Source organism: Pelodiscus sinensis, chromosome 29 (genome assembly GCF_049634645.1).
Source record: "Pelodiscus sinensis isolate JC-2024 chromosome 29, ASM4963464v1, whole genome shotgun sequence".
Classification (NCBI taxonomy): Eukaryota; Metazoa; Chordata; order Testudines; family Trionychidae; genus Pelodiscus; species Pelodiscus sinensis.
In genome coordinates, this window is record NC_134739.1 from 9,157,088 (window position 1) to 9,170,943 (window position 13,856).

The 13,856-nt window shown below is 54.9% G+C and overlaps 1 protein-coding gene across 1 annotated transcript in view; it reads left to right on the top strand.

Annotated features, from left to right (window-relative positions):
• The first annotated feature begins 2,528 nt into the window (after positions 1-2,528).
• Positions 2,529-13,856, top strand: part of LOC102462477 (signal transducer and activator of transcription 5B) — a 52,150-nt gene continuing 40,822 nt past the window's right edge. The window contains 1 exon segment of the mRNA XM_075911549.1: positions 2,529-2,686. The gene's annotated coding sequence lies outside the window, so the exon portion shown is untranslated.

A 13,856-nucleotide genomic window follows, 5' to 3' on the forward strand; every position in this document is an offset into this window, starting at 1 on the left:
TTCTCCGGGGGAGAAGGAAGGGGGACGACGATGGTGCAGCCCTTGGGTAACAGGGCTCCCTGCTCACTCTGGGCAGCGCAAAGCCCATGTGCTGCTCAGGTCTCACAAGGAATCACAACCGGGCTCTTGCTGAGCACCAAGAGAAAGTGAAACTTGCACGGGAACTGAACAGGAAGGCTGGGGGCCTCCTACGGCTGTCTGTGCTGTACGGAGAAGGCCTAGGAGCCTAGATTTTACATGGTTCCTTGTCAGCCGCTTTTCCCTAGCTCCCTGGAGGAGCCAGCCAGGGGGCTTGGCTCTGCTAGCTAGTGCAAGGATCCTGCTGCTGCCACGATGCCCACACAGGACTCCTAGGGCGGCGCGGGCCCCTCAGTCTCGCTGGTGCCACACAAGCCAACTTCTCCTGCCGCCCTCAGTGGGGAAGCCAAGCCAAGCAGACAAGAGCTGGCACCCAGCTCCAGAGGGAAAGGCAGCTGCTGAATTTTTGAGGGATGTTGAGCCCTGCCCTGCCCCACAGAGGGGCAAAATCAAGCACAAGCCCCATTGCTATTCACCCTGCAAGTCGCCTCTGTTGCTCTGCCGGCAAGTGGGGCAGAGGAGGGAGGGAGGAATGTGAGATTGCACTGGGAATAGGAGGGTGAATGGGGCTATAGGGGCAGGTAATCAGGGGAATTCAGATAGGGCAGGGAAAGGCGCCTGTGGGAGGAGGCTGCAGCAGCTTGCAGGAAAGAAAGAAAAGTGAGCTGACGGGAGGACAGGGACCTAGGGAACAATGGGTCAGAGGGGTACAGGAGGGAGAGGGCTGTGGGGGGAGAGATAGTGGGAGCCTGGAAACAGAACCATGGGAGTTATCAAGGCGGCTAGTGCTGGGTCCATGCGGGAGGGGAGGTGTTACTAGGTAAAGGGGCCTGGGGAAGCCAGAGGGAGTGGTACCAGGTGCTGGTTCTGGGTGGGGAATTTTGGGGGTGGCTCTGCACTTGGGCTGGGCCAGGGCAGAGTGTCCAGGATATGTGGTACCAGGTGTGGTATTGGCCCAGGAAGAGGTATCCGTTGGGGAAGAACCAAGTGCTGGGTGTGGGGCTGTGTCAGGGGGGAGGGTGGTACCAGGGGCTGGGTTGAGAGGGCAGTGACAGAGATCTCTGGGTGGGTGGTACCTGGCAATGCACCATTGTGGGGCCAGAGAAGCAGTACTGGGTGTTGGGCTCATGGGGTGGCTGGGGGGGCTGTACCAGGGTGCTGGGCCTATGCAGGGTCTGGAGGGGGGGCAGTACTGAAGTGCTGGGGCTATGCAGGGGCTAGGGGGTGGGTACCAGGGTGCTGGGCTCATGCAGGGTCTGGAGGGGGGGCAGTACTGAAGTGCTGGGGCTATGCAGGGGCTAGGGGGTGGGTACCAGGGTGCTGGGCCCATGCAGGAGTTAGAGGAGTGGTATCCAGCACCGGGTCCGGACAGAGTGTTGGGGGGTTGATAATGGGCTCTGGGTCGGGGGGGCAGTACTGGGGGCTGGGAGGTGGTGTGGGGGGTAGTAAGGGTCGGGTCTGAGGGTCCAAGCTGGGGACAGTACCGGGATGCTGGGAAGGGGAATGGAGCAGTAGCAGGGGTCAGGTGCGGAGGGAGCTGCAGAGGGAGTAGCAGGAACCAGTGAGGAGCTGGGTCTGGGTCTGAGGTGGTGGGGGGCTGTGTGGTTCAGGGGGTGGCGCTGGGCTGAGTCCGGTCCGATGTGGCAGGAGAGGGTTCGGGGGGGGGTTGGCACCGGGCCGGGCTGGATCTGAGGTGGAGGGGTTCTGTGGAGGGAGTGGTGCCGGGCCGGGCAGGGTCCGAGCTGGCAGGAGGGGGTTCGGGAGGGACGGCTCTGGGCAGGGTCCGAGGTGGCGGGGGCGGGGTTCGGAGGGGCGGTGCCGGGCAGGGGCCAGTGTGTGTGTGTGTGGGGGGGGGAGAATTCGGGTGGGCGGGGCCAGGCAGGGGCCGAGGGGGTCAGAGGGGCGGGGCCGGGGTGGCGGCGCTGGCCGGTGGGCGGGGCCGGTGCCCCGAGCGGCGGCGGGGGCGGGGCCGGGCAGGGGCCGAGGGGGTGGGGGGGGTCAGAGGGGCGGGGCCGATGCCCCGGGGGGCGGTGGCGGGGGGGGGGGTTCGGAGGGGCGGGGCCGGGCAGGGGCCGAGGGGGTGGGGGGGTCAGAGGGGCGGGGCCGATGCCCCGGGGGGCGGTGGCGGGGGGGGTTCGGAGGGGCGGGGCCGGGGTGGCGGGGGGGGGGCCGGGGGCGGCGCTGGTCGGGGGGCGGTGGCGGGGGGGTCGGAGGGGCGGGGTGGCGGGGCCGAGGGGGTGGGGGGGTCAGAGGGGCGGGGCCGGGTTCGGGGGGCGGGGTGGCGGAGGCGACGCTGGCCGGTGGGCGGGGCCGGTGCCCCGGGGGGCGGTGGCGGGGGGGGTTCGGAGGGGCGGGGGCCGAGGGGGTGGGGGGTTCGGAGGGGCGGGGCCGGGTTCGGGGGGCGGTGGCGGGGGGGGTCGGAGGGGCGGGGGCCGAGGGGGTGGGGGGGTCAGAGGGGCGGGGCAGGGTCCGGGGGGCGGAGGCGGCGCTGGTCGGGGGGCGGGGGGGGCGGCGCTGCGCGGTGGCGGGGCCGAGGGCAGAGCCGGCCCGGGGACGAGTCGGGAGCAGCCGCGGCGCAGCCCAGCCGGAGCCGCCCGGCGCGGCCGAGGTAGGAGCGGGGCCTGCGGGCCGTAAACAAAGGCGGGCGGGAGCGCGCGGCCTGGCCGGGCCGGCTGGGACACGGACAGACAGACGGGCCCTGATTGACACAGACCGACACACACACAGACAGCCATTGACAGACACTGACACACACACACACACAGTCAGAGGCCATTGACAAACACACACACGGACACTGAGAGACACACACAGACACACAGACGGCCATTGACAAACACACGCACACAGTCAGAGGCCATTGACAGACACCGACAGACACACACAGACAGCCATTGACAGACACACACACGGACACTGAGAAACACACACAGACAGCCATTGACAGACACTGACACACAGATGTTCATTGACAAACACACGCACACAGTCAGAGGCCATTGACAGACACACACAGACAGCCATTGACAGACACACAGACGGCCATTGATAGACACGCAGACGGACACTGAGACACACACACAGAAGGCCATTGACAGACACTGATGCGCAGACACACACACATGCACAGACGGCCATTGACAAACAGAGGCCATTGACAGACACCAACAGACACACGCAGACGGCCATGGACAGACACTGACACAGGCACACACACACACAGACGGCCATTGACAAACACACACACACAGTCAGAGGCCATTGACAGACACCGACAGACACACATAGAAGGCCATTGACAAACACTAACACACAGACACACTCACACACAGACTGCCATTGACAGACACTGACACACAGACAGACGCATCCCCACACACAGATTGCCATTGACAGACATGCACACAGACAGGTGGACATTGATGGACACTGACAGATACATACAGCCTGCCATTGACAGACACCAACAGAAAGAGAGACACAGACCGCCATTGACAGATACCAACAGACACATACCAAAAGACACACACAGACAGATGGCCATTGTCAGACAGACACAGACACATACACAGACGACCTTTGACAGACACACACACGGACCACCATTCACACACACACAGACGGACACACAGACCGACATTGAGAGACATGGACTGCCATTCACACACACAGACGGACACTGAAAGACACACACAGACTGCCATTGACAGACACTGACACATACCTTGACTGACAGACGGACACACACACACACAGACTGCCATTGACAGACAGACATGCACAGAGATTACCATTGACAGACGCACATACGCACACACAGATTACCATTGACAGACATGCACACACAGACTGCCATTGACAGACATGCACCCACAGATACAGACTGACTGCCATTGACAGATGCACACACAGATACAGACAGACTGCCATTGACAGACCCAGATACAGCCTGCCATTGACACACACAGATGCTGACAGATTGCCATTAACAGACACACACAGACTGCCATGGACAACACTGAGAGGCTGCTGGGTGAGACAAGCCCAGTCTGGCTGGGGGAAAGGAGAGTCAGGAGGGGCACAGGTCCGTGCCGGTGACACTGGGGGTGCTGTGTCAAGGGGTGGAAAACCCCCATTCCTTTTTCACCTGTGGCTGCCTCTTTCCCGCCTGCACCTTGGGCTGTGAATGCAGGTGTTTTGCTTTGGCTCCCCAGTTCTTGGGGCTGGGTTGTGAACCGGGCTTGGGGAGTGGGACATTTACCTCCCACACAGAGGGCGTGCTGCCCTCTCCCTGCTTAACACCTTGAAGACAATGGTGTGTCCCTGGAGCCAGGGTTAGCACAGAATCCTTCTTGTCTCTTGGGGTGCCCCCACTCTTACTGGCACTGTCCTGGTATCAGCCTGGCAGCCTGGTTCTAGGGTACGCCTCTGTGTCGCTCCATAGAGTTGCTGCAGACCTTGGCCTCAGCTGCTTTTTGTCTCTTGATGTCATTCAAAGTGCTGGTCCTAGTGGTTGTGCGCAGGGTAGATTGTGATTTGGTTAGAGTCAGGGGTGTCTGGTGCAGGAAAGCCACACCCACCAGCCATGTCTAACTGAGCAGTTTGGGAACAAACCAGCTTCCACTCTTGGTGGCTCCAGGGATGGGAGGTGATGATGGGGCTAGGGTAAGGCCTTGCATCCATGAAGACCATGCACAGTACTTTAACTACCATGATGCATCTAAAGCAGTGCACGCCCCCTCCATGTGGATGAGGTTTTGCCAGGATGATGGCGTGTTTACCCCTCTCAGCTTATTACCCTATGGGAACAGTCATATGCTATGTTGGTACAACTGGTACTTTTCTCCTGTTATAATTGCAGCCAGGGATTGTACTGGGATAACTGTGTCGGTAATGACTCACCACTACCCCCTAGCCCACAATGTGTATCCTGGTACAAAATCTGCATTTGGTCCGATGTAAGAGAGATGTGTACATGTGACTGCAGTGTTGCACAAGGGGGTCTGGTCAGGGTTAGCTCTGGAGCAGGCAAAGCACAAGCCTTTTTACTACCATGTGGCATAATTTTGCTTTAAGCAGGCCGAAACTATTATTTTGTGTTGTCAAAGTCCTGATCCTGTGATCGGACCTACGCGGAGCCCCATAGACTTCACCAAAACTATGCATGGGTGCAAGGATCCGTCTGCTCAGGCCTAGTTGTGGGATCAGTTATAGGACTGAATTGTGCACTTCTGAAATGAACAGCCTCTGGGTTACATTGCCCAGAAACCAAAGTGAAACCAGCAGCTTGGTTGCATAGTTGTTTTGTACCTGCCCTTTGAAGACGGAATTTCTTCATATACCTGCCTTATATGAGCCAGGATGGGGTGGGGAGGAAGTGTTAAAAATCAACCAAGAGAAGTAACGTTTTTGTAAATATTTTGGTCATTGTGAAACTCAGTGTCACTAAACCTCATGTAAAACCCCCCAAACCTGGGTGCAGGCTGTAGGTAGTTTTTTGCAGTGTCAGTATCAGGACCTTGCTGCCGGCAATGTGCCTGCATGGTGTGAACAGAGACAGACTTCTTAATTCAGTTCTCAAGCTCTGTTTCGCACTGAAAGGCACGTCCTGTCCCAAAAGGCAAGCATTATAATCTCTGCTCTTATCCTAGCTAAGCCCTGTGGGGTGGAAAGACAGGTCTCCTGTGGCCATCACCTCCAGACCATGCTTGGGCGGGGGGGGGGCAGGGTAGCAGGGCATTAGTCTGAAATATTGGCCTGTCTCCTTCCCCCAACCTGCTTCAGTGCAGGCAGGGTGTGTTGGCCTGGGAATGATAGGCCAGGTAGGCTTGGTTGGCATGGCAGAGTCCTTGTCCTGGAGGAGAACATGAAGATGGAAGTGAGAATCCAACCAGCTGCCTCCTTCGACATTCCGTGTTGTATGATGCGAGAAAGTAGATTTTTCACTCCACAGCTCAGCCCTCCAGTACCTGCTGCCACGGTGTTTATCATGAGCTTTGCTATTTATTTGCATTATCATAGCGCCCCAGAGTCCACTGTGCTGGACAAATATGGAGGGAGCACAATACTCCTTGGTACTCCCCCCCCCCATATGTGTCTCTTCGTATGCTGGTGTTTGGGTTCCTAACTTTGTGTGTCACCCTGAGAGCTGGGCTGAGGACAGTTGAAAAGCTGACACTCAAACAACTGCAGGCAAAGCAATTTTCACTTTTTTTTTAAATGAGGCAAAGGGACTTTTGCCTTCTTCTCTATTCGGTTTTTAACATTAACGTTTTGTTTCAGATTCAGTAATGGTGGATAGAGTGACACTGCAGAAAAACCTGCAGGGCTTAGGGACAGGGACTGTTTGTAAACGGCTTCTGACTGTGGAAGGCAGATGTGATCCGCATGCAGCGCTTTCTACCCTCCCAATGTGGGCGGGGAGGGGGGCTCGTATGCACTCCCTTTTGCAGCTGTAGCAGAGCAGCCCCCTGCCTGGTATTTGCAGACTTGATTTCCACTGGTGTCATGTGATTTGCACCAGGGCACCTCACTCCAGTTTCAGACTAATGCAGCAAGTTGCACGTTGACTTGGCCATGGTGCAAATCCCCCAGTGGTGGATATCCCAGGGTAGACAAAGGCAGAGTATCACAAGCCCCATGACTATCCTTGTGTTACTTGTGAGGAAGAAGAGATCTTGCCCGGGGAATTATTGGCAGACTAGGGGTAGAATTTGGGAATTCATGGATGCTGAGTTTCTGTCCATAACACTAGATGTACTGTTTGGAGCCCAAGGGGCGTGAATAGCAGGGTGGATCCTAGGTCTAGTCTGCAGGTTGGTTCCTAGCCTGGTAGTCCTCAGGACAGTGTGGGCTGAATCTAGACTCTGGCCCCTTTCAAGGCCAGGGTCTCGCTTAGTACCAGTGCCAGGGCTGTACCAAACTGGGGGGAGTGCACTGAGCTGGCTGCTCGTTCCAGGGCTCTGTCCAATGTTGCATTTTGTGTAACGTGGTTAGAGCAGGCTGGAATCTGCGGGGTCTTATTTCATTTGCCGCCCTGCTCTGGGAGCAGAGCTGGGAGCTGCGCCAGGGCTTGTGGGTAGCCCTACACGTCCGCTTCAGCCTGGTGGGCTGTTTGCGTCCGAGCTTACTGGCCAGGCTGTGCTGCCCTGACTGTATTAAGAGCTCTCTTGGCTCGCGGGGGGTGTGGCGTCTTGGGAGATAAACTCAGGTTCTGGCCAGTTACAAAGTCCAGTGGAAGGCCCCACAGGTAGGCTGTTCCTTCTTTGCAGTAACACTTGCATGCCAGCACCTTTCCAACTATGTAAGACTGCACCTACTCCAAGGGACTGAGAGCTGAATGTCGAAGGTCAGTGGACATGGGGCACAGACAGGCCGTTTACGTGCAGCTCCCATACAGACCAAGGAGAGTCATTATTGCAGCAGGGCAGCGGTGTCTTTAACAGGGACTGAAACGTGGATAGGCTGAGGCCCTGCAGAGGAGCTCAGGGTCAGAATTGTCTGGCGGAGGGGGGCACTTGGGGTACGTCTAAACTACATGCCTCCGTCGACGGAGGCATGTAGATTAGCCAGATCGGCAGAGGGAAATGAAGCCGCGATTAAAATAATCGCGGCTTCATTTAAATTTAAATGGCTGCCCCGCTCTGCCGATCAGCTGTTTGTCGGCAGATCGGGGCAGTCTGGACGCACCACGCCGACAAAGAAGCCTTTCTTGATCGGCACAGGTAAACCTGGTTTCACGAGGCATACCTGTGCCGATCAAGAAAGGCTTCTTTGTCGGCGCGTCGCGTCCAGACTGCCCCGATCTGCCGACAAACAGCTGATCGGCAGAGCGGGGCAGCCATTTAAATTTAAATGAAGCCGCGATTATTTTAATCGCGGCTTCATTTCCCTCTGCCGATCTGGCTAATCTACATGCCTCCGTCGACTGAGGCATGTAGTCTAGACACACCCTTGGTGATGGCACAGGAAGGCCTGGGAGATTCTGGTGACAAAGCTGTCTGCTTTAGCAGAGCACCTTGGCACAAAGACGTTGCTGTTTTGCTTAGAAGCAAAGTGTGTGGGAAAAGGGGTAAGTAGTGAGGTGGCAACATTTGCAGATGATACAAAACTTCCCAAGAGAGTTAAGACCAAAGCTGACTGTGAAGTGCTTCCAAAGGATCTCACAAAACTAGGAGACTGGGCAACAGAATGGCAAATGAATTCTAATGTTGATAAATGCAAAGTAACGCACATTGGAAAACATAATCCCAGCTATACTATGGTATAAAATGATGGGGACTAAATTAACTATTACGATTCAAGAGGGAAATCTTGGCACCATTGTGGAAAGTTCTCTTGACAACATCCACTCTGTGCAGTGGCAGTCAAAAAAAAAGCAAACAAAGTGTTAGGAATCATTAAAAAAGGGGATGGAGAATAAGATAGAGAACGTCTTATTGTCTCTGTATAAATCCATAGTATACCCTCCAATCACATCTTGAATACTATATACAGATGTGGTTGCTTCATCTCAAAAAAGATATGTTAGCACCGGACAAAGTTCAGAAAAGGGAAACTAAAATGATTAGGAATGGCTGCCATATGAGGAGAGATTAAAAAGACTGGGACTTCTAATCTTAGAAAAGAGGAGACTAAGGGGGGATATGACAGAGGTCTATAAAATCATGACTGGTGTGGAGAAACTGAATAAGGAAAAGTTATTTACTTGTTTCCATAACACAAGAACTAGGACTAGAGAGGTAGCCGTTTTAGTCTGACCTTGGTAAAACAAAAGGAAAAAAATATATAGCACTTTAGAGACTAACAAGATAGTTTATTAGGTGACGAGCTTTCATGGGCCAGATCCAAGAAGTGGGTCTGGCCCACGAAAGTTCATCACCTAATAAACTATCTTGTTAGTCTCTAAAGTGCTACATATTTTTTTCCCTTTTTTCCTTTTGTTTTAACAAGAACTAGGATCATCAAATGAAATTAATAGGTAGCAGGTTTAAAACAAACAAAAGGAAGTATTTCTTCATGCAACACACAGTCAACCTGTGGAACTCCTTGCCAGAGGATGTTGTGAAGGTCAGGACTTTAACAGGGTTAAAAAAAAGAGAAAAGAATTAGAGAAATTCACAGAAGATAGGTCAATCAATGGCTATTAGCCAGGATGGGCAGGGTGGGTGTCCCTATCCTCTGTCAGAAGCTAGGAATGTCAACAGGGGAGGGATCATGTGATGGTTACCTGTTCTGTTCATTCCCTCTGGGGCACCTGGCACTCGCCATTGTCGGCAGACAGGACACTGGGCTAGAGGGGCCTTTGGTCTGACCCAGTCTGATGTTCAGAGACTTTGGGGTTTTTTCTTTGCTAAAGCCTGACATACAAACCCTTCAAACTCAGCCCTAGGACAGCGAGCGCTTGGCCTGTCTGGGCACTCCTGTGTGAGGAGCAGACAGCCTGGCTGGGTGGGAGCACGGGAGAGTCTAACATTCGCTTTCAAAGCGCGGCTTTTCTTCACTCCCTTCCCTTGGGGCTGTTCAGCTTGTGGAGGAATCTGGCCAGCGCCCCCAGAGGAGCGCGAGGAATCTCGGCTTTCAGGGCATTTGGAGCGGCTGTCGAAGCACAGGGCTGATGCGCAGCATGGACGCTCAGCACCCTGGCTCAGCCTCAGGCTGTGTGAGCTGAGCTGCTGGGCAAAGCAGCCTCCCCATAGCCTAGCCTTGCTTCCTGTCTGTGGGCTTGCTCCTGAGAGGATCTCCCAGCAAGGCCTGGCTGCGGTGAGTGATTGGCTGGGTGGCTTATTCCGATTCAGTCCCTACTGGAACTCGGCTGCCGGGTATTTGCCTGGTGTGGTTTCGTTTCCCTTTTCATGGTGCTATTGAGAACAGGGCGGATTCCTTGCTCCGCCTTGCATGTCTGGGTGTCAGGCCCTGTTTCAGATGTCACTTGGCATCGCCCGCGAGGGAGCCAACCTGGCTGTGTGTGTGGATGGAGAAGGATGGAGCCAGCCCCAGATCTTTCTTCCCTCCAAGGCTGTTTGCTGCTGGGGAGCTATGGGACCTGGGGTTCATATACGCTCCTCGAGTGCTGTTTGGCGGAGGGAGAACATCCTGGGGCTTGTCTCTGCATAGAAGCTGCAATGGGATAGCTCACGCCTCTTGGCTGGCCTGTGTTCGCCCGGTAGCAACAAGCCGCATCCCTTTGGAAACTCCGTGTCCCTATGGTGCCGTGCGGTTGATGGCCCAGGCAGCGTTCCCTGTAAGCCGGGTGGCCGTGCAGGAAAGATTCCAGAGCCACCCAGCTGATTAGTGCCCACAGCGAGGTGTGTATTTCTGGTAGTGGTGCACATTCTCACATGCCTCGGTGCATATAAACAAATAATATTCCCCACACGGACAAGATTAGAGGCTAATTTGTCCTGCCGCCAGGCCAGCAGCATTCTAGGCCATTTCCAGGGTGGGTTTGGGATGTGGCCTGCAGGCTGGAGGAATTGTGCAGTGGGATCAGACTCGCACGATAGCCGTGGGAACAGCAGGGGCTGCAGTCAGTCAGAGGCCAGGTGTAAGGGGCGCTAATGGAGCTGGTGGTGCCACAATGCCCAACAAGACTATCTCCATCCAGTGCTTGTACTGTGACAAGCCCTCTCCTCCAACCCTCCTTAAAGCCCCCTGCCTTTGGCATCAGACCTCCAGCCATGGCCCCAGAATCCATACCTCTCTGACACCAGCGTCAGAATGCAGCAGGAGCCCTGTAGCATCAGCTGGGGGTTACCCCGTTTTTCGCTTCGGGAGCAGCTTAGCGCCTGCAGGAAAGTGGATGCCCACAGTTTGGTCATGAAGAGCGATTGGAAAGTCTCTCACCTTCCAATGCAAGTGACAGTCTCCCAGGAGCGGGCGGCATGGCAGGAAGGACATGGTAGCAGTGCCTGGGGCACGGTGAGGGATGTTTGCTCTGCCAGCCTGGAGATGGAGACCAGTAGTTCTCAGCACTTGATTCGCTTCCATATCTCAACAGAGCTGCCTTGCCAAGAGCCGGGGAAGCTTTGACCCCAGATAAGCGGTGAAGTCTCTGCTCGTGGGATTTCCCGACTGTCTAGTGTATGCAAAATCCCTACACTCACCACTGTGTAGGTGTGAGGCAGCAGTTGGTGGCTATGCGCGGAAGAGTACCGCGGAGAAGCAGGTTTGAGTTGGAAATGGCTTTCGAGCTGGGCAGAAATTACCGGGTTTGATTGTCTCGCACTTGCATGTGCTTCAGAAGCGATCCAGGCGGGGGATTGTCCCTGCAGAATTCAGCCGGCAGCCAGGTTTCCCCAGATACATGGGACCCTGCTGGAGAACTCGCTCTGACGTTCCAGAGCAGTGTTTCTCAACCCGTGGTATGAGTACCCCTAAGGGAAGTCGGGGAGTACGTCAACACAACTGAAATTTGGAGAAAACTGAATTTTTGTTTTAAGTTTTACAGCGTTTTGTTATTTTTGTACATTTTTACACCCAAACATTTCATCACCTTCCCGGCTACGATTAAGTTGTTTAAACAAATGTGTTGCAGTGGTAGAAAACATCTTGTGTGTCTGGAAACTAGATACTGGGGGTATGTATAATTTTTTTTTGAAAAAGGGCTACTTTATAAAAAAAAGATTGAGAAACACTCTTCTAGAGCTTTACAGCTAGGATTGGTGGAACTGGATTCTGATTTTTCTTATGCTTTCAGCAGGAAATACAGATGCTTATTTTAAAGCATTTTTTATTTTTTTTTCTCAATTTTGAAATTTTCACAGTTGCAGGAAATTTTGGGAGTGAGAGACAATCGTTTAACGACGATCAATATAGTAACTTCTCAACTATCGGTACATTTCCATTTTTACTGAGGGCAGTGTTTTGGATTGGGTTGTAAGTAGGGATGTGAAAGGTTAACTGGTGAGCATTACGCTGAACGGGTGATGCTTATTGGTTCCGGTTAACCAGTAACTGGTTGAGGCTGGAACAGCTCCCACCTGTCATGGGCAGGAGGCTGCTCCAGCCCCATAGGGGTCCTGTTATGGACAGAGGCTGCTCTGGCATCAGGAATAGCCTGTCTGTGGGGAGCTCAGGCACATTGCAGGCAGGGGCTGCTCCAGGTTCAAGGGGCAGCAGCGCAAGGGGGAGGCTGCTCTGTGGGGTGCCAGCGCAGCCTCTGTCCATGGGGAGCTCAGGCCCCCCGTGGAAGAGACCTGTGGCTGCCCTGCACGGGGAGCCGGTTTTTAAACTAGCTCCCCCCGTGGACTGGCTCCCATCTGCTACCTCACACTGCTGCCTCCGATACAGAGGCAGCAGTGCGGAGTGGCAGGGGGCTCCCCGGGAGTGGGGCCAGGAGCGCACTGGCTGCCGGCCCTGCCCCCGGAGACTACCAAATAATTGTTTAACCTCTAAGATGTGATGTGGTTACGTGATGATTACATTCGTCGATATCTAGCATCCCTGCTTGAGAGAACCTGATAGAAATGAGCTCATTCCCCTAAATTCTGTAAGGGTGTAGGGTGATTTCTAGAGCAGTGTTTCTCAGCCTTTTTTCATAAAGTACCCCTTTAAAAAATTATAAGTACCCCCAGTACCTACAGTTTTCAGACACACAACATTCTTTCTACCGTTGCAACACATTTGTTTAAACAACTTAATCGTAGCTGCGTGATGAAATTTTTGGGTGTGAAAAGTACAAAAATATCAAAGCACGGTAAAACTTAAAACAAAAATTCAGTTTCTCCAAATTTCAGTTGTGTGGACGTACCCCCCAGACATCTCTCGAGTACCCCGAAGGGTACTTGTACCTCTGGTTGAGAAGCACTTGTCTATAGGACCCACGTTGGTTTCATTCTCATTGAATTCTTTAGGGCCTTCAGTTTTACAGGCGCGCTCGGCTTGGTGTGACTGTATGTCTGTGTTTGTTTTGAAAGCACCGGTGTGATGCCTTGGGGTACACGCACCTCCCAGCATTTTGTGTGGCCCTCTAGCTTCTGAGAACCCCACAGGAGGGAGCTTTGGGGCTGTAGGGTCTCAAGGTGAAGAGGTGGTTGTGGAAGTGCAGCGGGTTACCCTCCGGTCTCTAGAAAGACCCGGGTGGTGCTCCCTGTGGCAGGGCCATGAGATGTAGGAAATGTGAGGCAGACACGTGGGGAAATCCACTCAGCTGGTTCAGAAAGCTCTTTTCTGGATGGGTTTGGCTGGCAGCCCCAGGCACCCTGGCGGGGGCAGGATCTGTTCAGATGGGCAAGAGCAGGAAGTTCAGGCACGGCTCAGTCCTGCCCAGCCCCTGTCCTTGACCGGTTTCTGCTGCTTTTGACCTCTTGGTGCCCCCGGGAGCCAGCCTCTTCCCAGCACTCTGGGGCAGCAGGCTCAAGAGATGGGCTGGGGCTGGGTCTGTAGCCAAGCAGAGTACGTGGGGCCCTTGGGGCACACGGCTCCTGGCCTCCAAAGAGCAACACTGTCCCAGCTGGATGCTGTGCCTGCTCCCACCCTGCTGAGCCAGAGCTGCCTGCCGTGCCCCGGCCATGCCCTTGCTGGGGTCCTTGCTGAGGTCGAGCGTCATCCGGGGATCGGGAAAACAGCTTGAGCACATCGGGGCGGTTCCTGGAATGGAGGAGAGTCACTGGAAGGGACCCCAGAGACCTGAACCCCCTTCCCCTGTCCCGGCGGCTCAGGCCTTCGCTCCGGGAAGAGAAGCATGCCGGCCGCTCAGTGAGCCAGACTCCAGGGAAGCCCAGCAGCTCCTGTCCCCTCGGGAGGGTTCTGTTCCTTCCGGGAACGACTAAGCACTA